The 22,159-nt window shown below is 39.1% G+C and overlaps 1 protein-coding gene across 20 annotated transcripts in view; it reads right to left on the bottom strand.

The window, feature by feature from the left end:
• SLC16A7 (solute carrier family 16 member 7) overlaps positions 1–22,159 on the bottom strand; it is a 206,448-nt gene that overhangs the window by 117,936 nt on the left and 66,353 nt on the right. For 3 of the 20 annotated variants that reach the window (XM_070052542.2, XM_089307428.1, XM_070052541.2), the window contains exon 3: positions 16,782–16,832. The exons of 14 other annotated variants lie outside the window; for them this stretch is intronic. The gene's annotated coding sequence lies outside the window, so the exon portion shown is untranslated. Of the gene's footprint in view, positions 1–16,781; positions 17,142–20,976; positions 21,142–22,159 lie in introns of those variants that run through there. 3 more of the 20 variants (XM_070052543.2, XM_008274242.5, XM_070052553.2) reach the window with 3 other exon arrangements.

The raw sequence follows: 22,159 nt of genomic DNA, 5'->3' as shown, positions 1-22,159 counted from the left end.
AAATTAAGAATGGGAATCCGAGAGGGAGGGGGAGGAAGTGTTGGAGCATGGGAGCAAGGGAGGGAAGTGTCACTATGTTCCTAAATCTGTATGTATGAAATATATGAAATTTTTATAACTTGAATAAAAATTTAAAAAGATAAAAAAACACATTGGTGGAAATACTGGTAAAATCCAAATATAACCTAGAATCTAATTAACAAAAAAAGATTAATCTTCTAACATTACTTCTAATGTTCCTTCTCAGATTAGGTCACCCCACCACTCAAAAATCTTTAATTCAGGTTTTATGAAGTTCAAATGCATTAAATCTTTGTTGCTCACGTTTCACCATTCTTTACATTTTACTCAAATTGTCTAACTACTGTGTCAGGAAACACCTGGATATTAATAGGCATTACACAGAAACGATAAGATTTGATCAATTCTCTGCTAACTAGAATATTTATTCCGTATTTCCTCAATGTCTTCAATATTTCTTCAATGTTAACACGCATTGCAATTTTAGTTGTATAAAGTATAGAATTTCTACTCTTGTTTTACTGTAGAAAATTTTCTTTATCAGAAACTCACTTTCCTTCCCTTTATTCAACTTTCCTGCATCATCACATGATGAAATCACATCCATCCTTCCATAAAAATAAGTGATGCCATCTAAAACAAAATCACAAAATCATTTCTATTCATTTCAGAGAAAGGAAAAGCTCCCTTCTCTAAACTCTGAATTGAAGCTATATGATTATATCATATACTATATGTACATATGTTTTAAAGATTTACTTATTTATTGGAAAGGCAGAGTTACAGAGAGAGAGGGAGAGACAAAGAGAGATCGTCCATCTGCTGGTTCACCCCTCAAATGGCTACAACAGCCAGGGCTGAGCCAGGCTGAAGCAAGGAGCCAGGAACTTCTTCTGGGTCTCCCGAGTGGGTGCAGGGGCCTGAGCACTTGGGCTTCCTCTGCTGCTTTCCAGGAACATTAGCAGGGAGCTGAATTAGTAGAGTAGCCAGAGGGGAAAAACAAGGAAGTAGAGCAGGTGGAAGTCAAACAGGTGCCCCTATTGGATGTCAACACTGCAGGCGCATCTTAACCCACTGTGCCACAATGCTGGCCCCCTCATATTATATTTTTTAAATTATTTATGTCCCTCCATCCTGGATTGTATCTAGAGAAGTGAAAAATGAATAAATCAAATATGTACTCTCCATATATCCTATAACACTAATCTCAGGCCAAGTAAATAATTTCTTATCAGGATATGCAAAACATTACATTATTTCCTTTTTACAATATTTCACTTCTTCTAAACCTTAAGGTAGTAAAATATATTTGCATATAATTATATAAAATATGACTTAAAATAAAATTAACCCTAAGAATGTAGTTTATTATTCGTACAACCTTAACATAGACATCAGTAATAGGATCATTGCCTGTAGATAATGATGAAGTGTATAGCTACTCAATGATTCAATTTAAAAGGTTGAATTTGTTTCAGTAAAATAAAGTTCAATTCACATGCTAGGTAAAATTAGGTAGTAGAACTTTTTATTTAAGAATCAGAGAGAAAGAGAGAGAGCATGCACTCCTATTTATTAGTTCACTTCCCAAATGTCTGAAGCCAGGAAATGGAAAACAAATTCAGGTCCCCTATGTGGGTGGCAGGAATCCAGTCACTTGAGTCAGGAGCAGGAGCCAGGTATCAAACCCAGGCACATCAATTTGGGATGCGGACATTTTAATCAGTGTTTTAGCCATTAGGCTAAACAGCTGCCAAAGGTAAAAAAAATTTGATTTCACAATACAATTTTTTAAAGAGCATTTAAATTCCACTTGGATTGTGAGGATAAGGTGAACCCAGTTCCTTTGGCTTCAGCATGTAAACTCTATCCCCAAGGAACTTAGGAATGAAATTCATGCAGGAATTCTTGGGATCTCAGTACTCAACTGGCTCTAAGCTGGCTCCTCTTAGTGATGATCAGACTTTTGAATCTAATCGTATCCCGAGAAGTTCAGACTGTTCTGAACCTTGTTCTTTAACAAAGGAAAAAATTACCTAAATGTCATTGGTTCCATAGATGTCTACAGCTGGCCCTCTCAAGGCTGCCAATGACAGAGAGATTCCCATGTAAATAGAAAAGATTAAGTGTACCAGTTGAATCACTATTTGAGGTATTGAGTTTAGACACATTAGAACCTAAGAGGAGCTACCAAATAAGAAATATTCTTCATCCTTCTTCATTCCCCACCATCTCTCTCTAAATTGTGTGCACCTCCTAGTGAAGATGGAAATTACTACAAAAGATAATTTGATTAGGAAAAATTATTTCAACCTTTTTTATAATTTTTGAGGCAGTTCAATAAAAATGTATTTGTGGGCCGGCACTGTGGCGTAATGGATAAAGCGGCCACCTTCAGTGCCATCATCTCATGTGGGCTCCAGTTCGACTCTCTGCTGCTCAACTTCCAATCCAGCTCTCTGCTATGGCCTGGGAAAGCAGTAGAAAATGGCCTAATCTTTGAGCCCCTCTACCAGAAGAAGCTCCTATCTCCTGGCTTCAGATGGGCCCAGCTCCAGCCGTTGCAGCCAACTGGGGAATGAACCAGCAGATGGAAGACCTCTCTCTCTCTCTCTGCCTCTCCTTCTCTTTGTGTGTAACTCTGACTTTCAAGTAAATAAATAAATCTTTAAAAAAGGTATTTGCAATGAGCCTTTGATGCAGCTAGATTCAAATAGAAACAGTAGCTCTATACAGAGGACTGATTTGGTGGAGGTAAAACTGTGATTAAGAGCTATGCTTGCAAAAGGAATCTTCAGAAAGTTAACAGAGAATGCAAGTTTTAAAACTGTGCTCATCTTTTAATTACATTTTTCTTTCTTTCTTTCTTTTTTTTTTTTTTTTTTTTTTTTTTTTTTTTTTTTACAGGCAGAGTTAGACAATGAGAGAGAGACAGAGAGGAGAAACGTCTTCCTTCCGTTGGTTCACCCCCGAAATGGCCGCTACGACCGGCGCACTGCGCCAATCCAAAGCCAGGAGCCAGGTGCTTCCTCCTGTTCTCCCATGTGGGTTCAGGGCCCAAGCACTTGGGCCATCCTCCACTGCCTTCCCGGGCCACAGCAGAGAGCTGGACTGGAAGAGGAGCAGCCGGGACAGAACCGGCGCCCCAGTCGGAGGATTAACCTAGTGAGCCATGGTAAGAACCCTGATACAGCTAGTGAACTGAGGATCATTGTAGGAATCTATTTGCAGAAACTGACAATTTTATGAGTCTTGCTTTGCTTGTTTTACTCTATGGCTATAAGCAGAAAGAATAGTATATTGATGTCCAGAAGAGAGTTAAACAATAATAAGATGGGTTGCATGGTACCCACATCTGTCCAACTTTCAGGACAAGGAGTTCCAGAGGATAGAAGATGGACAGTTTAAGGACAGAAGCTATTTCTATAAAATATTTTGATGCTCTGTGCACAATATTTTAACATTCGGATGATAAAGTATGGTACAGACTTAAGTAAGGGAATTTTTGCCACAGCTGCCTGAACCTTGGGAATCAGTCCTTGGAAATCAGTTACTTTAGGAGTTACCAGAGGACAAGGCCCTTTATACAGGCAGTGTTTTCTGTTGCTTCTTTTTTTCCACCAAGGGTATTAGCAATAATGAGAAAAGAGTAGTGAACAAAGTCATTTGACTTCTCTTTCAGAGTTCATGTGATTCCCACAAACACCTGATGGAGGACTCCACAGAGAATTAAAATGTATCATGCACAGCAGATAAAGAGTGAAGAATCTGAAGAACTGGGATTACTACTTTCAGTGTGACTTCATTTCTAGGTATCAGTTCATCCATTCATTTATTCAACAAATACCAACTCAAAGTCTACTATGAGCTAAACACAGAGGATGCAGTGCTGAACAAGGCAAATTCCTTCCCGTGAGTGTACACTGTCATGAGAGGAAGCGAGCACGTTACAAATATAAATAAGTTACAGACTGCACTCTATATGAATAAATAACTAGGATATTATGACAGACATTAACCTATCTGGGAGATAGAAAGTAGCCAGGGAAAGTAAGATGTGGAAGATGTACTGTTTAACTTACTTCTGAAGAGTAGAAACTGAAGATACTCTTTTTCTCTGCCCTGCCTTCTTCTCAACACCAAACACAATAACAATCAAGATTATTCATTTGCATAAGATTATATTTAATTCCTATAAATTTCAAGTTTTTTTCCAAGTCTAGTTAACAATTCAAGGTTAGACAAAGTCCTCCATCATCTGTGCTGTTCAGCCCCAGGGTTACTGGAAGCTCTCAGATTCAATTCAGACACCCCTGCTTTATTCTTTCTTAGCTATGGGTCCCAGGAACTTGGTCTTCCTGTCTGTTATTTCTGTCTCAAAAAATTCTATTATTGGCAGTGTGGACTACAAATTGTGATGGTCTCCGTCACCTGTCTTTCCTTGATGTCTCTAAAGTTAGGCAGAAAACTGCTTACTTTTTAAGGTTATTACCAACCATCTCTTTGGGGAAATGTATGGAGATAGTAAAAATGACAAATATGGATAAGCTCCACAGTAAATGAGTATTAACGATACTGGTCTTCAATTACAGATCCTTGCTCTCTGATGTGATAATACACAGAGCAGTGACTTTCTCTCTTGAATTTCTACTCTTAGGGTAAGCTTTACCAAGTTAACATCTTCATATTAATTCTACCCTTATGATGTTAAGGTAGAATATTGTATTTATGGTCTTCTTGTTTCTTGTATTCATTTATTTGCCAGGCATTTATTGAGTGTCTCATTTTATGCCAAGGTCCTGTGCCAGACAATGGAAATACAGATGCCAAAGATCTAAGACATGAGTACAGATTCTGACCCATAAATGAACACAACCTGGAAGGTAACTGTGAGTTAGATAATTACAAAATTGTGTTTCTATGGGCATAAGATCAGGAAAGGCTAACCCAGACAGTGATAGCCAAGGAAATGTCTTCAGTTGCTAGAGTTTGAACATATCCTCCAAAAACTCACACATTGGAAATTTAATCCCCAAACTCATGAGTAATGATATTTGGAAGTGGGAACTCTGGGAAGTAATTAGAGTTGGATGAGATCATGAAGGTGGGACACCACATAAAAGGATTAGTGGTTTTATATGAAGAAGAGAGACCTGAGTTCATATGCTTGCTGTCTCGCCATGTGATGCTTCCCTAGTTGGCACATTGATGCAGATTTCCCAATCTCCAGAACTGTAAGAAATACACCTATATTTTTATATATAACTCACTGTTCCATATTTTGTATGGCAACAGAAAATAGACTAAAACACTCATGCTGAATTGGGCAAGCTGAATTTTGACAAGGGAATGGGATTACCACCTGGGATGACTGGGGAGGGGGTAGGAATTGGGAGTGGTAACAGGTAACAAAAGTTAAAAGTTGGTATGTCCTGTTAATAGCAGGCACCATAACACCATGGCATGCAGAGCTAGAGAGGAATGAGGCTAGAAAAGCACATGTTTCATTCATCTTAAAGCTTTGAAAATCACTGAGGTTTTTAAGCAAGGGAATGAGTTAGTCTGCATTTTAGAAAATGATCCTAAATATAGTGTAAAAAAGATGACTGGAGACAGACAAAAAAAGCAAGAAACTAGTTAGGTTCTATTAAAGGAATCTAGAAAAGACACAGGAAAATAGCAGCCTTGGAGAAAGACATAAGGAGGGCAGATTTGAGAGCTATGAAGAAATGAAATCCTTGCATATACTTGGAAAATGGATGCCAAACAGCAGTGAACAAAAAAGAGAGTGACTGAGGTCCACTGAAACCATTAACTAAAACAAGCTGGGCTGGAAGAAGATAAAATGTTTAGTTTGGGTTGAGTGCAGATGATATTAACTTATAAACATGATTGGCATCGTTAATAAGCATTTGGATACAAAGGTTTAGAACTCACTGAAAGAATCTGCTCAATTTATATTCCAAATGTATCCAGTTTGGATGTAACCCCTTCCAACAGCCCTCAAATCTGTCCAATAATGAACTATTGCAGTCATGTCTTTACACTAGCATAAATTCCAGTTTTTTCTTTTTACTGGAAAGCAAAACACACACAAGCAGTGACCTGAAACAACGTTTTAAAAAAGGAGTTATCTGTATCAGGAGAAGGTGAGGATGAAAACAGAGAATTATGAGGGCACTTCAAAAAAACTGCAGAGAAATAGAATTAAAAGACAAGTTTAGTTTGATGAAAAAAGTGTTTGAAATCCATGCACAGTATTTTCAGAACATACATTTCCATAACTGCTGAAGATCCCTTGTGAACTCATTTCAGATGACAGCATACTATTAAATTCTTCAGCAGAATAGTATGTTTCTGGATATTTGTTCTATTAATACATTTTCTAACTTACATAAGTGTTACTCAAAATCTTTTATTTATCAATTTTATCTAAATTATTTAGAAATATACCCTAAACAATAACATTTCTGTGCCTAATTAGTAAATGAAAGTATATATATATATATATTCTCTTCATCCCCTCTATTTTTTACACTTTTGTTTCTTTTTTTATTGCAGTATACTTTAACTGCTAAAAATAAATTTAAAACATTAGAATAATTCAAAATATTCCTGTGGAGTCAGATAAAAATGATTTCTGATTTCTCTATTTTCCAGCAATTATAAGATCCATTAGTGGGGGATGTACCTAATTGTTTATGATTATTTTTCAAGTACATGTGCTGTGCTTGACTGAATAACTGGTACTCAAAATCCAATAGCTACTATCAGATTTTTGTATGAGAAATAGTTTACTGTTAGGTATAATTTAAAAAAAATCAAGAACCACTTGACATGAAAAAAGAAAAGAGTAATAGCATGTCAGCATACTAAAGAAACAAACTGAAATTGTACTTTTTAGAAAATAAAACCTTAATTTAAAAGATAAATTTATTCAAAATGTTCATGACTTCAATATAATGGAAATTCAATTTTTTCATCCAATTAGCAAAACAGCATAGTAAACATACTAAAAAAAATGAAGCAAGTTGTTTTTGTCTAGAAGCATAATAAATCAGAACCACACTCTGTCACACGTTAGTCACTGAGAACATCAATCTGTACAATGACTCTGCTGTCAACTTCAGGTTTGAGACTTAATCATCTCAAGAGTAAAAAAGCCAAGAGTCATATTTTCCACAAGAGACATTGGGTATACATATTCATGCTGTTACCCTCATAAATTCTCTGATAAATTGCTTGAAGGTCAATTGACAACGAAATAATAGAAATTTTAAATCTTGGACAGATTATGTGAAGGCAAATTTCATGAACAGTCACCATGTATTGTCATTTGCTTCTATATACAGAACCACTAGGAAAAATGAGCTAGCCTACAAAAACACGTAATAATACTGAAGTATACTTAAGAACAAACATGATATATAAGGCAGAAGCACTGAATAACATGAGAATATCTGCCCTCAGGTCATTTTTTCTAAAGGGCATTTTTAAAATGTGATATCAAAAGAAGCATAAATCATTAATGTATAATTCCCATACAAATTTATTATATCACAGATGATATTTGTTCACATCAGGGATGATTGCAAATTAGGCCCCAAATGATTCCTCCTCCTTCTATCTATTTAAATACACCTTTTGCATTTACTTTGGGGATTTACAATGTGACCTGTGTCTATCCATCTTCTCAGGATCTCATAACAAAATATCATACCCTAGGTGGCTTAAACAATGGAAATTTATTTTCTTGCAGAGCTTGAGGCTAAAAGTCTGAGATCTGGGTACCAGTATGGTCGTGTTCTGGTGAGGGCTCTCTTTCATGCTCATCTGAGATACATTAAGCTCTTTGGTGTCTCTTCTTATGGGAGCATTGTCCTCATGACCTACTTCCCTCCCGAAGACACCGTTTCCAAATACCATCATATTGGGTGTTTGAGATTTTAGTGGCTATTGAATGAGATAATAGCAAACATGAAACAAGTTGGTACTTGGAAACTATTTGTGCATTTAAGCCTGTCCTCTCTTGCCAGAATCAAGGGTCTATTTGAACTCTTGTCACTGACACCTTATAAAGGAACTCAAGATAGGCTGCTGGATAATGAGAGACATGAGGTCGCCTTCCCTTACTTCACCTGTTGATCCAAACTCACTCAGTTAACAGTATGAGGACTGATTGCTGAGGATAAGCCCCACTCCTCTTTGGGGCAGTTATAACTAAGTCATTATTTTAGAAGTTCCAGATGCTTCAATGTGTATTAATATGATCTATCTTCTACACCATTGCATTCAGGCCAGTCTTCGAAACCTGAATGCCAACTGTATAGTCTTCCCAAATGTAACCCAATCTTGGGAGCATGATTTCTGTCTTGACTGCTGGTTTCACTCCAGTTCTCAACGGACTGGTGTCCTGACCTAAAGTCTTGTCTTTCTTATTAGAACATAAACCCCTTGTTATATCTGCCACCATCTTCCTCTTTCTACCCTTATCACCTGATGTCTCTTACTTTAGTGAGCTAATGACACTGCACAGGATTCTGCGTTAACCTAAACAAAACTGTGAGTACTAGCAACAAATATAACACTAATGCCCTGATAGTAAATATCAGCATGGTTCAGAGATTTCTGCTACTCTCTCCCTCTAGTGGGACCTTTCAAATATCAATATTATGAGGCAGATCTTTGGTCTAGTGATGAAGACCCTGGTGGGGTTGCCCACAACCCGCATCTAAGAGCCTGAGTTTGAGTCCTAGCTTCCTGTTCATACATCCCTTGGGAGGCAACAAGTCATGGTTTAAATGGTTGGGTTCCTGCCAGTCACATGGAGACATGGATTGCGTTCCCAGCTCTTGGCTTCAGCCCAGCCCATTGCCATTCATTCAGGGAGTGAACCAACAGATGGGAGTACTCTCTCTCTCGGGCATATGTGGGCATGCTCGCTCCTCTCAAATAAATAAATGAATTAAAATATAAAAAGAAAACAAATGTCAACACTAGTTACATATATCCAAAGCTCCATGGACATTGTGGATATGTACTACCGGTAATCTTGAACTGTTCTGTTATCAAAGTTCTGCCAGAGGAAGTATCCCTCACTCTATTATTTAATTCAAAAACAACTCCTGCATCACGGAAGTCCAGTGGGATAGCAACAGAGATATAATGATGGGAAAAGACAAAGCCTGTGTTTTCACAGATTATACATTTTTTGGGGGGAAATAACAACAAATAAGGACAAGATTATAATTCTATGTGGCAATTTTTCTCTTTTGAACAACTGAAAATAGAAAATTATTTTAGTGGCTACTTTCTTTTTTTTGCTTAAAGATTTTATTTATTCATTTGAGAGGTAGAGTTACAGACAGTGAGAGGGAGAGACAGAGAGAAGGGTCCTCTGTCTGCTGGTTTACTCCCCAAACAGCCGCAACGGTCAGAGCTGGGCCAATCTAAAGCCAGGGGCCAGGAGCTTCTTAAGGGTCTCCCACATGCGTGCAGGTGCCCAAGTGTTCGTGCCACCTTCCACTGTTTTCCCAGGCCATAACAGAGAGCTGGATCAGAAGAGGAGCTGCTGGTACTAGAACCAGTGGCCATATGGGATGCCCTTGCCACAGGCAGAGGATTAACCTGCCACAGCGCCGGCCCCAGTGGCTACTTTCTTAGTTCTCATAATGTCACATTAATATAAGACACCTCAATGCACAGGAGCAAAGTTAATCCAATATATACACCTTAGGCCATAAACTTCTCATCAAACTAAAGTTAAAGAAAATGAGTCTATAGTAATAACTATTGTATAAGGCTGGACAACTAAACCGGCCTGAGTTGACCATAAACACATTCTGGTCGAGTTTTAAATGAAGAGTATAATGAAGTCAAGTGACAAGAAAAGTGTAACATGAGCCAACAAGAGTGTGCAGGAACCTGCAACACTTTGTGGGAAAATAAATTTATGGACAGGCACTTTGTGCAGCAGTGAAGAGGCCACCTGGGACTCCGGCATTCCAAGTCAGTGTCTGAGTTTGAGTCCTGGCTCTGCTTTCAATTCCAGCTTCCTGCTAGCACACGCTTTGGGAAACAGAAGGTGATGGCTCAAGTATTTGCTATCCCATGTGGGAGACATAAATTGAGTTCTCAGCTCTTGCCTGTGGCCTGGCTTAAGCCAGATGGAATGAACCAGTGGATGAAACAGTCCTCTCGCTCGCTCTCTCTCTCAAATGAAATGAAAATAGGGCCGGCGCCTCGGCTCACTAGGCTAATCCTCCGCCTTGCGGCGCCAGCACACCGGGTTCTAGTCCCAGTCGGGGCGCCAGATTCTGTCCCGGTTGCCCCTCTTCCAGGCCAGCTCTCTGCTATGGCCAGGGAGTGCAGTGGAGGATGGCCCAAGTCCTTGGGCCCTGCACCCCATGGGGGACCAGGAGAAGTACCTGGCTCCTGCCATCGGCAGTGCTGTGCGCTGGCTGCAGCACGCTGGCCGCGGCGGCCATTGGAGGGTGAACCAATGGCAAAGGAAGACCTTTCTCTCTGTCTCTCTCTCTCACTGTCTACTCTGCCTGTCAAAAAAAAAAAAAAAAAAAAGAAATGAAAATAAAAATTTTTTAAAATAATAAAAAATAAGGCTTTTGGTACAAACATTTTTTGAAATTCAGGAGTAGCTTTTACACAATACACTTTTTTCATGAAATGTCTGAATACCATTCATATTTGCAAAAGGTACCTGGCAAGAAATGGTGAAATCCTTGAAGAACTAACAGTAAAATCAATTCTCTTTTCCAGTTAGACAGCCAGTGATGCTCCAATGAATCCCAGAAAAGTCAACTGAAGTCACTTAGAAAAACTAACACAGAGAATGAAACACATGGATTCATCTTTATAAAGCTGTTCTGGTACTAAGTCCAAAGTTTTAAATAAGAAATAAGTATTGTGATTTTTTTCATTGTTGCCAGTGTCTTCACGGGTTATGATGTCATTACTACTCATATGGTTTATAATTATTCCAAGGAGAAGAAAATGTGTTAATTAAATGTTAATGTAAAATATTTTATTGCTAGCAAAAATTAAATATATTAAGGATTACCAATAGACCTCCCTCCAAAATAAAATCCAGCAGCTTATTTAATCTGCAAGTGACACATTGATTCAACCTAGAAAGTTAGGGCTTAATTTTGTTGAAAGATCATGGGATTCTCACCTTCAGTATTTATTCTGTCTCTGTTGCTGACATGGTCTAACTGGTATAATTCAGAACTAGCCTCAGAAACAACCAAATCTATTTGTCAGTTACTCTGTCAGAAAGAACAGCTCAGTATTAATCATGCCAAATCCAACTCCTCATCTTTTGAAAATGTTCTTTTACACCCGTGTGTAAAATGCTAAACATTCTATCCATCAGGTTAGATTCATTATATGTGGGAGCATTATGTTGCAAAATCATCCTGATATGCTTACTACACTGCTCAAAATTCAAAATTTTCTAAGAGCCTTGTAAATTATTTTACTATGGAGATAATAGAAATGGAAACTTCTGCCTATAAAATATCTTAAGCCAAAGTCACTCTTTTATGCTTTATAGTGTAGGGTTTCATGGCTGCATTAAAGCTTTGGTTCAAATAGCTGACTAGATCCAAAAGTGAATTTGAACTGAAGCTCTTGGACTAATATAAAGTGTACTTGCAGAACTCTCTTGGTAAGGATATAAATAAAACTCTCTGATTTTCATGTGGGAATGTCATCTTTGCATCCCACACAATTGAAATTCAAAGCAGATCCATCATAGTGTGTGATAGGCAATATGGAACTGTCAACCACTTCCTATTTATTTGCTATCAAACCTATGCCATAGTAAGCCAACACATCAAGATACATCAAAAATTTGGATAAAACTCCTCTGCTGCAAGCACATGATGCTCAAAAATAAAATCTGAAAAGAAAACCAAATTAAAGAACTAACTAAAATGACAATAAAATAACAACAAAAACAAGAAACAACCCCACTGCCCAGAAAGAGAGCAGCGGCACTGTAGTGAAACAATGTGCCAGCTGGCCTCTGGGTCTGCAGCACCGAGTGAGACAGAAGTTCACGCTCCACGTGGCAGGGGGGACTCCAAGTGCTCCATGGAAGATGGGAGATGAGAAAGTCCATCTCTGATGAAAGCCTGGTGCTGCTCTGGGTCTGCTTCCCACATCCTCAACGCCTCCTGAATGGAGGAAGCAAAAAAGAACCTGCTGCCCAGCTACCTACACGACAAAACTTTCTTTACAGTACAGCCAAGGGGACACAGGCAGAAGAACTTTGCAACAAAACTGAATGAAGCTAGTCCGGGGCTGAAAGCCTTGATTTCCAAATCTTCCAAAGAGGGACAGGACGCAGAGCAATGGAAACTCTTCAGAGCTTCAAGCTGGGTCTACGTTATTTTACTATCATCCACGTCTCTCAGGTATATGCATTCGTACAAGAGAAGAAATGTAAAGGAATGATTATAACAGCACAATATATAAGAGTTGAAAAGAGAACCCTTTTAAACATACATCAATAGGAGAATGAAGTGCACCTGTTCGTAGAATGTAATATACAGGAGTTAAAGTGAATGAGCTACAGCTTTATGCCAGCCGTGTCGTTTTAAACGTATTATGGAACAAATGAAGCATGCACCTTTTTAAAAGGACTAATTCAGAATGATACCAATATATGAGGTCTGCTAACTCTTAAACCATCATAAAACACTATATAGTAACAGTATAAAATCACACAAGAAGAATGGCAAACCTCAAATTCAGGAATAGAGATGCAGGTAGAGAGAAGATCTATAGAGGGACCTCTTGTTTGGATTCCCATGAATTTCACAAAAGGCTGAAAAGATTTTTGAAAATTTTATATGAGCAAAAACACTGCCAGCCTTCCTAAAAAGACCAGAGATAGGGGCACAGAGATTTGGCATAGCAGGTAAGATGCCATTTGAGATGCCCACACTCCTATCAGAGCATCTAGGTTCAAGTCCTGGCTCTGTTTCCAACTCCAGTTTTCTGCCAGTGTGTACTCTGGGAGGCAGCAGGTGATAGCTCAAGGATTTGGGCCTCTGCCACTCACCCCGGAGACCCAAACTGACTTCCAGGATCATGTATTTCGCCTACTCCAAGCAGGCCCAGCTATTGTTTGCAATCAGGAATGCACCAGCAAGATGTGAAATGTTTGTTTCTGTCTGTCTCTCTGTATTTCAAAAAAAAATAAATATAATCTTGTTTTGCATTTTTTAGGAAAGGAAAGGAGGATGAAATGAAAGAATGGCTCTGAGGGAAGAACTGTGGTTACAGAGGGTTTGGGTAATGGGCCCTCTGTTCAAAATGCAGGGCTAGGGCCACCACCCAGGCTGAGCGGCACAGTTGATGCCCAGGGCTAAAGAGGTGGGACCACCACAGCAGGCCCAAAACACAGAGCACAGAACTACGCAGAATTATCTTCAAGCCTTACAACCTAGTGGAATTTGTCCTGAGAAGTTGTGAGCCTACTGTGTACCATCTTTTTGTCCCTCTAATCTGTCGCTTTTGGAATAAGAATGTCTTTTCTGTATCTATCCCACCATGGTACCTTGAAAATAGATGAATTGTGTTCTAAGTTTCACAAATCCAAAGACGGAGAGAAATTTTTCCCCATACTGGACTATATCCCAAGTCTCTCACCCATAACTAATTTACATAGAATTTGGACTCACAAGGGCCAGTGCTGTGGTGCAGTAGGTTAAGCCTCTGCCTGTGGCACCGGCATCCCATATGGGCGCCGGTTCATGTCCCAACTGCCCCACCCACTTTCAATCCAGCTCTCTGCTAATGGCCCAGGAAAGCAGAAGATGGCCCAAGTGCTTGGGCTCCTAGATCCACCTGCAAGACTTGGAAGAAGCTCCTGGCTCCTGGCTATGGATCAACCCAGCTCCAGCTCTTGCTGCCATTTGGGGAGTGAACCAGCAGATGGAAGACCTCTCTGTAACTCTGCTTCTCAAATAAATAAATAAATTTAAAAAAAAAAGAATTTAAACTTACAGTCCTGTCAGGACACTTCAGGATATCGGGATCAGTTGGATGCATGTTGCACACTTAAATTTCAGAAGTCAAAAATCAGCTAACTATGGATTAAATTGTGCCTCTCAAAGAAAAAAAGGTATTTTGAAGCCTTACTCCCAGTCATTAACTCAAAACATGAAGCACAGAGTGGGTGGCAGGTGAAGATGGAGGTAGAGCCTACAGTGACACACACACCCAGGGAAGCTTGGGTCAACCAAAAGCTGCAAGAAGCAAGGAAGATGTCTCCTCCAGATCTCAAGATTTCAGTTTTCCAGGCTCCAAAATGGAAAGAGAAACAAATTCTGCTGCTTAAAACCACCCAGTTGGTGGTACTTTACTATGGCAGAACTAGAAAGTGCTGGATAAAGATTTACGATCTATCAGGTAGTTTTCTTACACATAGTGACATGATTCTTACACTAATCAAGTGAGAGAAGCATTATCTTTACTGTCATATTCCCATTTGTAGCTCATTTAAGCAGTGGCTCCCCAGAGTTGCATGTATTACCCATGATTTGCAAAGTATGGTAACTGTGCTACTGAGACTTTCAATACTACATTGTGTTCTCCAACGCTCCCACCCCTCCTAGTGCTGATGGCACTGCTACCTTCCGCATGTCTCCCTTTTAGATAAATGTGTGGGTCTATGTATGCGCTAACATTGATGGATAACTGCCAAAAAGCCTTGGTGAACTGTTTAGCAATCCATGAAGGATATCTAACGAAGAGCTAAAGGAACAAACTTTTGCTAGTAATTTGTCTTTTCAATAGGAAATTAAAAAGTAAGTGAACATCCAAGGGCCACAGAGAATTAAAACAGCACTTAGTTATTAATAGGTGCAAGCCAACTTCTGAATATGAGTATCTAGTTGAATCTACTAAAATATAAGAAATATGAATATACCCAACTTAAAAAAACACTAATAATTGTTAGGATCCCACATACATTTTTTTTTTTTTTTTTGACAGGCAGAGTGGACAGTGAGAGAGAGAGACAGAGAGAAAGGTCTTCCTTTGCCGTTGGTTCACCCTCCAATGGCCGCCGCGGCCGGCGCACCGCGCTGATCCGATGGCAGGAGCCAGGAGCCAGGTGCTTTTCCTGGTCTCCCATGGGGTGCAGGACCCAAGCACCTGGGCCATCCTCCACTGCACTCCCTGGCCACAGCAGAGAGCTGGCCTGGAAGAGGGGCAACCGGGACAGAATCCGGCGCCCCGACCGGGACTAGAACCCGGTGTGCCGGCGCCGCTAGGCGGAGGATTAGCCCAGTGAGCCGCGGCGCCGGCCCCCACATACATTTTTGATCATGTCAAATAACTGTTTTATCTTTAGGTTGTATATGAATATTTCAAGTTTAAAAAAGTTTCATTTTTATTCAAATACTTTGATTCTATACATATTTAAAATTTCCTTAAATATGAAACATTAGAATATTTAATGATCAAATTATGAACCTGTCAGCATAGCTTTAGTGTGTAACTGAAAGAGATCTGGCAAAACCCTCTTCTCTAGCTTTGAAAAATTCCTTTTGTAACAGAACTGAAATTTATCTAAACAAATCCAAATATAGACACAAAGGTGAGACTGTATAGAGCAAATTGATGACACAAATTTACCAAACCTAGGAATAAAGCATGACTTCCTTTTCAAATACAGCATGAATATTGACTTAATAAACCATTAACTCTATTTGTCATCCAATAAATAGAGACTTTGCTTCCAGTCTAGCACTCCTACTGACTGCTGTTACTTCTTCTCTCTGTTCCTCATTTACAAAATGTAATCATCTCCACCTTTAGTACCACAAAAACATGTAGCTTTTAATGTTTACTTGTCTTTGTTCTTTGAATATAAATCCAAACCAAACCAGTTTGCTTGTTTCTGCATACTTGCTGGATAAAGATTGCAATGCCCAGGAACTTTAGAAAGAAACCAAACTCTGTATATAAAATTATTTAAACTGTGACTTCAGTGACCTAAGCAATAAACCTGTATCTCTTTGTGAATTCAATGCAGAAAATGATTACTCTACAAATGTACAGAAAAGATGTTATTATGTTTAAAAGCCATATTTGTAGACTGTAAAGTTTAGTGTGTAATTCCTTTAATTACATCTACATCATACAGATAATATCACCTGAAATATAAACATAGAATAACTTCATAAATATGCCATCATACCATCCCAAACATATAGAGCTAAAATAATCTAAGTTCCAAAATAAAATCTAACATGTTTACTGGTTTTTTTTTTTCAGAAAATTACATAGAGAATTTATAAAATATACTGATTTAGATATGAAAAATGAGGATATTTTATGTAACACTGAGTACAAATAAAATATTAGTGATTAAAGATTCAGTTTCATTTTTAAAATTTCAGTGTCAAAGAAAGTTTTAAAAATTTTCCTTACTGAGACCCGGTAGACTAGGTAATGTACTGTATTATTTGAAATCACTGTGATTATAGAGCTTTCAGCCAGTAAAATTAAGAACCACAATAGTTAGTTTATAAAAACATTTGAAAATCTCAATTCCATGATACCAGTACCAGCACAGAGTTCCTCACTAGCCTATATGCAGTACTCTTCAAAAATGAAATCTTTTCATCAGCTGACATTTAGAGAGCTTTTCATTGCTCTTTCAATAAACTTGAACACAAAATCAAATGATGCAAAAGGAATAAAAATTAAAACCACATATCTACCTTCTAAAGTGTAGCCAAATGCGGGTACAATTCGTGTAATTTTAAAGTTACCTGAAAAGAGAGAGAATCCGAGTTTGCCACTTTCTCAGGGCTCAGAGCTGAGAACAGAGGCAATTGATTATTAACTTGTAGCCAGAAGCAAGCTTGCACACAAGTCTCCAGAGATTCTCTGCTTTGCCCTTTCCTCTCTCTTCTCTCAAATAGGGGAAAGGTAGCCCTCCTCTCTTCTGGAAGATCTTGTTTTGACATGCACAATTAGTTCATACTTTTCAGCATGTAAAGTCAGCTTGGCTTAAATTATATCCTGGGTCAAAGAAGGTGACCAAGTCTGCCAGTATGAACTGCTAAATTTAATCTCCTGATTCTCTGATGTTGATGTAGCCATATTTTCAAGTGCATTTTTCCATCATGTGAGTTAATATCATGAAGTACTATGCAATGCACATTAACATCAGTGAATCTTCACCAATCTGAGGCCAGGTAACTCTGAAAATTATGAATAATAACGAAGAAGCCAAGGTCATGTGTTGACTCCCTGGAAAGCCAGACGGTTTCATTCCTTTGCCTGATCACACATTATGTTAAGCTGTTCTGGAAATTCATGCTCATTGTCACAAAGGGTCCCCAACCTAAGGAGGTGAGAGTGATTCTGATGGTAGCACAGCTGTGCATCTTGGTAGCTGAAAAAACTACAGTAACCTTTGGAGAAACAATGAGCCATCCATTATTATTGAATGTTCTGTATACTCCAGGATGGCATTTTGCCACACAATTTACACCTACTAACCTCACTCTAAAACATGTAAGATACACTATTATGATCAACACTTGAAACATGGGGGCACTGAAGCTCAGAATTTTGATTATCTATGTCAGGTCACAGAGCTAGAAAATACTGGGTCCTGGGTTCCAGTTCTAATTTATCTGGATCCATGCCCCAAGTATCTCTCCATGATGAGCAAGCCAGCCTCCATGTAATCACTGGGTGAGGGGCATCTGACTTCCCATGGGAAAAATGCAATCATTTAGATCTGACATTCAAGCAATAGCCAAGCTCAAGATAGACTTTCCAAGGATTTTAATAGGATGCATTCTAAATACAAATCATGGTTACAATAACCAGGTAAAAACGTAAGTAACCTGCAAAAATTTCCTCTAATTATTTTAAGACTTATTTAATTGAAAGGCTTGGTGAACAGCAGAGAGAGAAAAATTTCTTCCATTCACTGGATCACTCCCCAAATGGCCATAACAGCCAGAGCTGAGTTAGGCAAAAGCCAAGAGCCAGGAACTCCATCCAGGTATTCCATATAGGTGGCAGGGGCCCAAGTACTCAGGCCATCTGCTGCCTTCCCAGACACACTAGCAGAAAACTGAACCCAAAGCACAAAGTAGCCAGGAGCAGCAGCTCAGCCTACTGTGCCACAACACCACCCCTTTCTCTATTTAATAAAACAAAGCAAATGCATTTGCATATGTGGGGTGGGTACTGTGGAACAGTGATTAAGCCACTGCTTGAGACACCTGTATTCCCACATCAGAGTGCCTGGGTTCCAGTCCTGGATCCTCCTCTTCCAATCCAGCTTCTTGCTATTGTGCATTCTGGGAGGCAACAGATGCTGGCTCAGGTTTTTGGGGCCCTGCCAGCCAGATGGGAGAAAATGAGGGGGAGCTGACTCCTGGATCTGGCTTGGCCCAGCCCTGGCTCTTGTGGGGAACTGGGGAGTGAATCAGCAGATGAGGACTTCTCTCTCTCTCTCTTTCTCTCTCTGAAAGTTTGCCTCTCACATAAATCAAACTAAAAAACAGAAGATATGTGGTATGTTTCTGTGTCTTCTAAAACTTCATGTTTCAAAACGAATATGAAATAAAGGCACAGGAAACCTTACCTCACACAAAATTAGACATACACAGAGTAATACAGTGAACAAACTGCACTATGGGTGTTAGAACTATGCAGTATATATATTGGACAAGCAAAAAAAAACAGACGAGATCTCCTCAAATGCATCTCTGTCCCAACAAAGCAGGGCACTCAGCTTGTGTCCAAGGGCAAAACCGCAACATTACAACAAATTTAGTTTAGAGATCTTAATTGGCTTCATTTTTTATTCTAGACCCAAGCAACATTTCATTCCTGAAACAGAATGAATGTTCTGGTGGGCTGAGCAGAAGAGGTCGGTTTTTTTAAACAGAAAAAGACTGAAAAAAGAAAAAAAAGAAAAAAAAAAGAGGAAGAAAACCACTCTCTCCATAAGATGGGGACAAGGAAACAGAACAACAGGAAAATAACTGATTGGTTCATGTCAAGTTACTCCAGGTTACTGTTCTGTATAAAGATTAAGGTAAGAGGGAACTTACTACCATGCCAACACAAACTGGCCTATTCGGCGATTTGGTTATTTCTGTCTCCTGATTTCTCAGAAGGCCATATAAACAGTTTGGTTTTCCCTTGGTGATGTGGAACTTTAGCCTGAGTGACTCCATTTTGATTTTTTGGCTAAAACTGTTGGGGCTTGTGGAGGAACTTAGTCCAAAACAGTAACATCCTGTAATTTTTAATGTGAGTAAAGGTTCAGCATACCTATTTGGGTAAAATTACTGATATAATACAAATGATTGATTAATTAAAATACTTTATTTTGTAATCTATAGGTATACCTCAAAATTGTTTTTTTAAAGGATAGAAGAATAAAATTTCCATGACTTATTTTGTTGTTGTTGTTGTTGTTTTTTGACAGGCAGAGTTAGTGAGAGAGACAGAGAGAAAGGTCTTCCTTCCGTTGGTTCACCCCCCAAATGGCCACCACGGCCGGCGCGAGTCAGGTGCTTCCTCCTGGTCTCCCATGCAGGTACAGAGCCCAAGCACTTGGGCCATCCTCCACTGCCTTCCTGGGCCACAGCAGAGAGCTGGACTGGAAGAGGAGCAACCAGGACAGAATCCGGTGCCCTGACCGGGACTAGAACCCCAGGTGCCCGCGCCGCAGGCAGAGGATTAGCCTAGTGAGCTGCGGCGCCGGCCAACTTGTTTTGTTTTACTAACTGCTTTAATATAATGAAAATATGACAGGAGGGGCCGGCACTGTGGCTTACTTGGTTAATCCTCCGCCTGCGGCGCCGGCACCGCATATGGGCGCCAGGTTCTAGTCCTGGTTGCTCCTCTTCCACTCCAGCTCCCTGCTGTGGCCCAGGAGGGCAGTGAAGGATGGCCCAAGTGCTTGGGCCCTGCACCTGCATGGGAGACCAGGGGGAAGCACCTGGCTCCTGGCTTAGGATCGGCACAGTGCCGGCCGTGGCAGCCATTAGGGGAGTGAACCAATGGAAGGAAGACCTTTCTCTCTGTCTCTCTCTCTCTCTGTCTATAACTCTACCTGTCAAATTAAAAAAAAAATATGACAGGAAAATTAGTTTTATCAAAGAAATGATTGTTAACTTTATTAAGTAAATATGTTATTAATTAGACCACAAATGCTAACCTTTAAAATCTCTGGTAAGTAAAATTAACTTTTTATTTAGTGTTATTATAAGAAGTTCCAAAGCTAAATAAGAATAGAAATATAAAAATGCACTTAAGTTCGACATGTAAAAATTATGCTATAAAGAAAATGACTTTATAACATAAAATCTATAAGGATTTGAATTGGCAAGCGTGTGCATAATTCCTTTTGTACTTATTTTGTATTATTTTTGTTATCGTTGTTTCAGTATTAAATCCTTAAAAACATACTATCCACTGACAGAAGCAATGACCTGTTACATTTACAGAGCATGTCACAAAAACCTCAGCTTACAAATTGCATATTTGCTTTCTATATGTGGAATTCACGTTTCTTTGCATATTACTACTAATAAATTATTTAACACTTTACATAAATATTTTTAACAAATCTACCAAGAATTCAATTTTACCTATAAAAGCAAATTGTGGATTAGTGTTTGTTAAAAAAAAAAGGCAGCAACAACAAATTATATGTGCAATTTTTGTCACCCTTGTATCATAGCAAAACTTTCAAGAATTTGATTCATTTCTTTTTAGAAGAAATATATCTTAAGTAAAGCACATATAAATAGGGTAATTTAAGCTGAACAACTGCATTCTGTGGTATAGGAGACAACCACAGACAGCTGCATTTGCTCCAATGCAAACAGACCCGTTCACATAGCCCTGGGGAGAAAATGGCTGAAGGTGACTAACCTTTGCCAAGGTGACACATTCTCAAGGGGAGCACCACAAATAGGATCATGTGAAGAATGTTTTCAATCCCAGTTTCCAAAGGTCCTCAGGAACGTGGGGGCAAGAGAGAGGAGGCTGGTAGTCTTAGGAGGAAACCCCGATGAACAGCAAGTGTGCTCTTGGAACAGGTTATTAATTTCCACGTTTGAAACATGACAGTGAGTTCTTGGCAAAAGATTTGTTTGTAATGTTATTCCCAAGTTTCCTGCAGCATTTGCACATCTCCCTTGTGAGATTTCGTTGTTTTCACATTATGACTCAGGAGTAAAAACAAATGAAATGTGCAAAATTCAGGTTTTTCAACTGAATCAAAAGTGCAAGAAATTTTAAAGAACAGAATGCATAGGTATACATTTTTGATGGGAAACAGTAGTAAATTAGAGGATACAAAAATCAAATGTCTCAAAAACATGACTGAATCTTCTAGAATTCACTGCTTTTCTCAACTGAATGAAAATTTTTTCTTTCCTATTCTTTTCAAGAACAAGAACATGTTGACCAAGATAAAAACCAACCTAGTCAAGAACAAAGAATGACATTTATTTGGCAGTTAAATAAGATTGCAATTCAGGAGACACTGAATTCAAGCAGTCTTGAAGATAGGTTCTGAGATTCTACAAGACAGAGACTGTTTTGTAGCTTTATTAATAACATCTCTTGTTTGTCAAGACTTGTGATTGAGGGACTGGGCATTTGGCTTGATGGTTAAGCTCGGGGTTGGGAATCCCTGCAATCCCATATAGGAGTGTTTAGGTTCAACAACTGCCTCTGACTCCTGACTCCAGCTTCCTGCTAACACAGACCATGGTAATCACCCAGGTACAACTTAAGTATTTGAGTCCCTACCACCTTTGTGGTAGCCTTGAGTTGAATTCTGGGTACCCGGCTGTGGCCCAGCCCAGTCCCAGTCACTACAGGCATTTGGGGAATGGACTAGCAGATCAAAGCTCTCTTTCTTTCTTCTCTTCTTGAAGTGAATTTTTCTTTAATTTCTTATTAAAGAATTATGAACGGTACAGCAAGGGTTTGCAAGAGAGGAGCAAGCAAGAGGGATGACTTCATGAACTGTTACAAAGACTGATGAAGTTTGTCCCAGAACTGCAGTTCAGCCCAGTTCAGAAAGTCAGCACACACTCAGGTGGGT

This window comes from Oryctolagus cuniculus, chromosome 11 (genome assembly GCF_051225735.1).
Source record: "Oryctolagus cuniculus isolate XC-2025 breed Fujian yellow rabbit chromosome 11, ASM5122573v1, whole genome shotgun sequence".
NCBI classification, from domain to species: Eukaryota; Metazoa; Chordata; class Mammalia; order Lagomorpha; family Leporidae; genus Oryctolagus; species Oryctolagus cuniculus.
The sequence above is the reverse complement of the archived record's forward strand: the minus strand, read 5'-3'. Positions and strand labels throughout refer to the sequence as shown.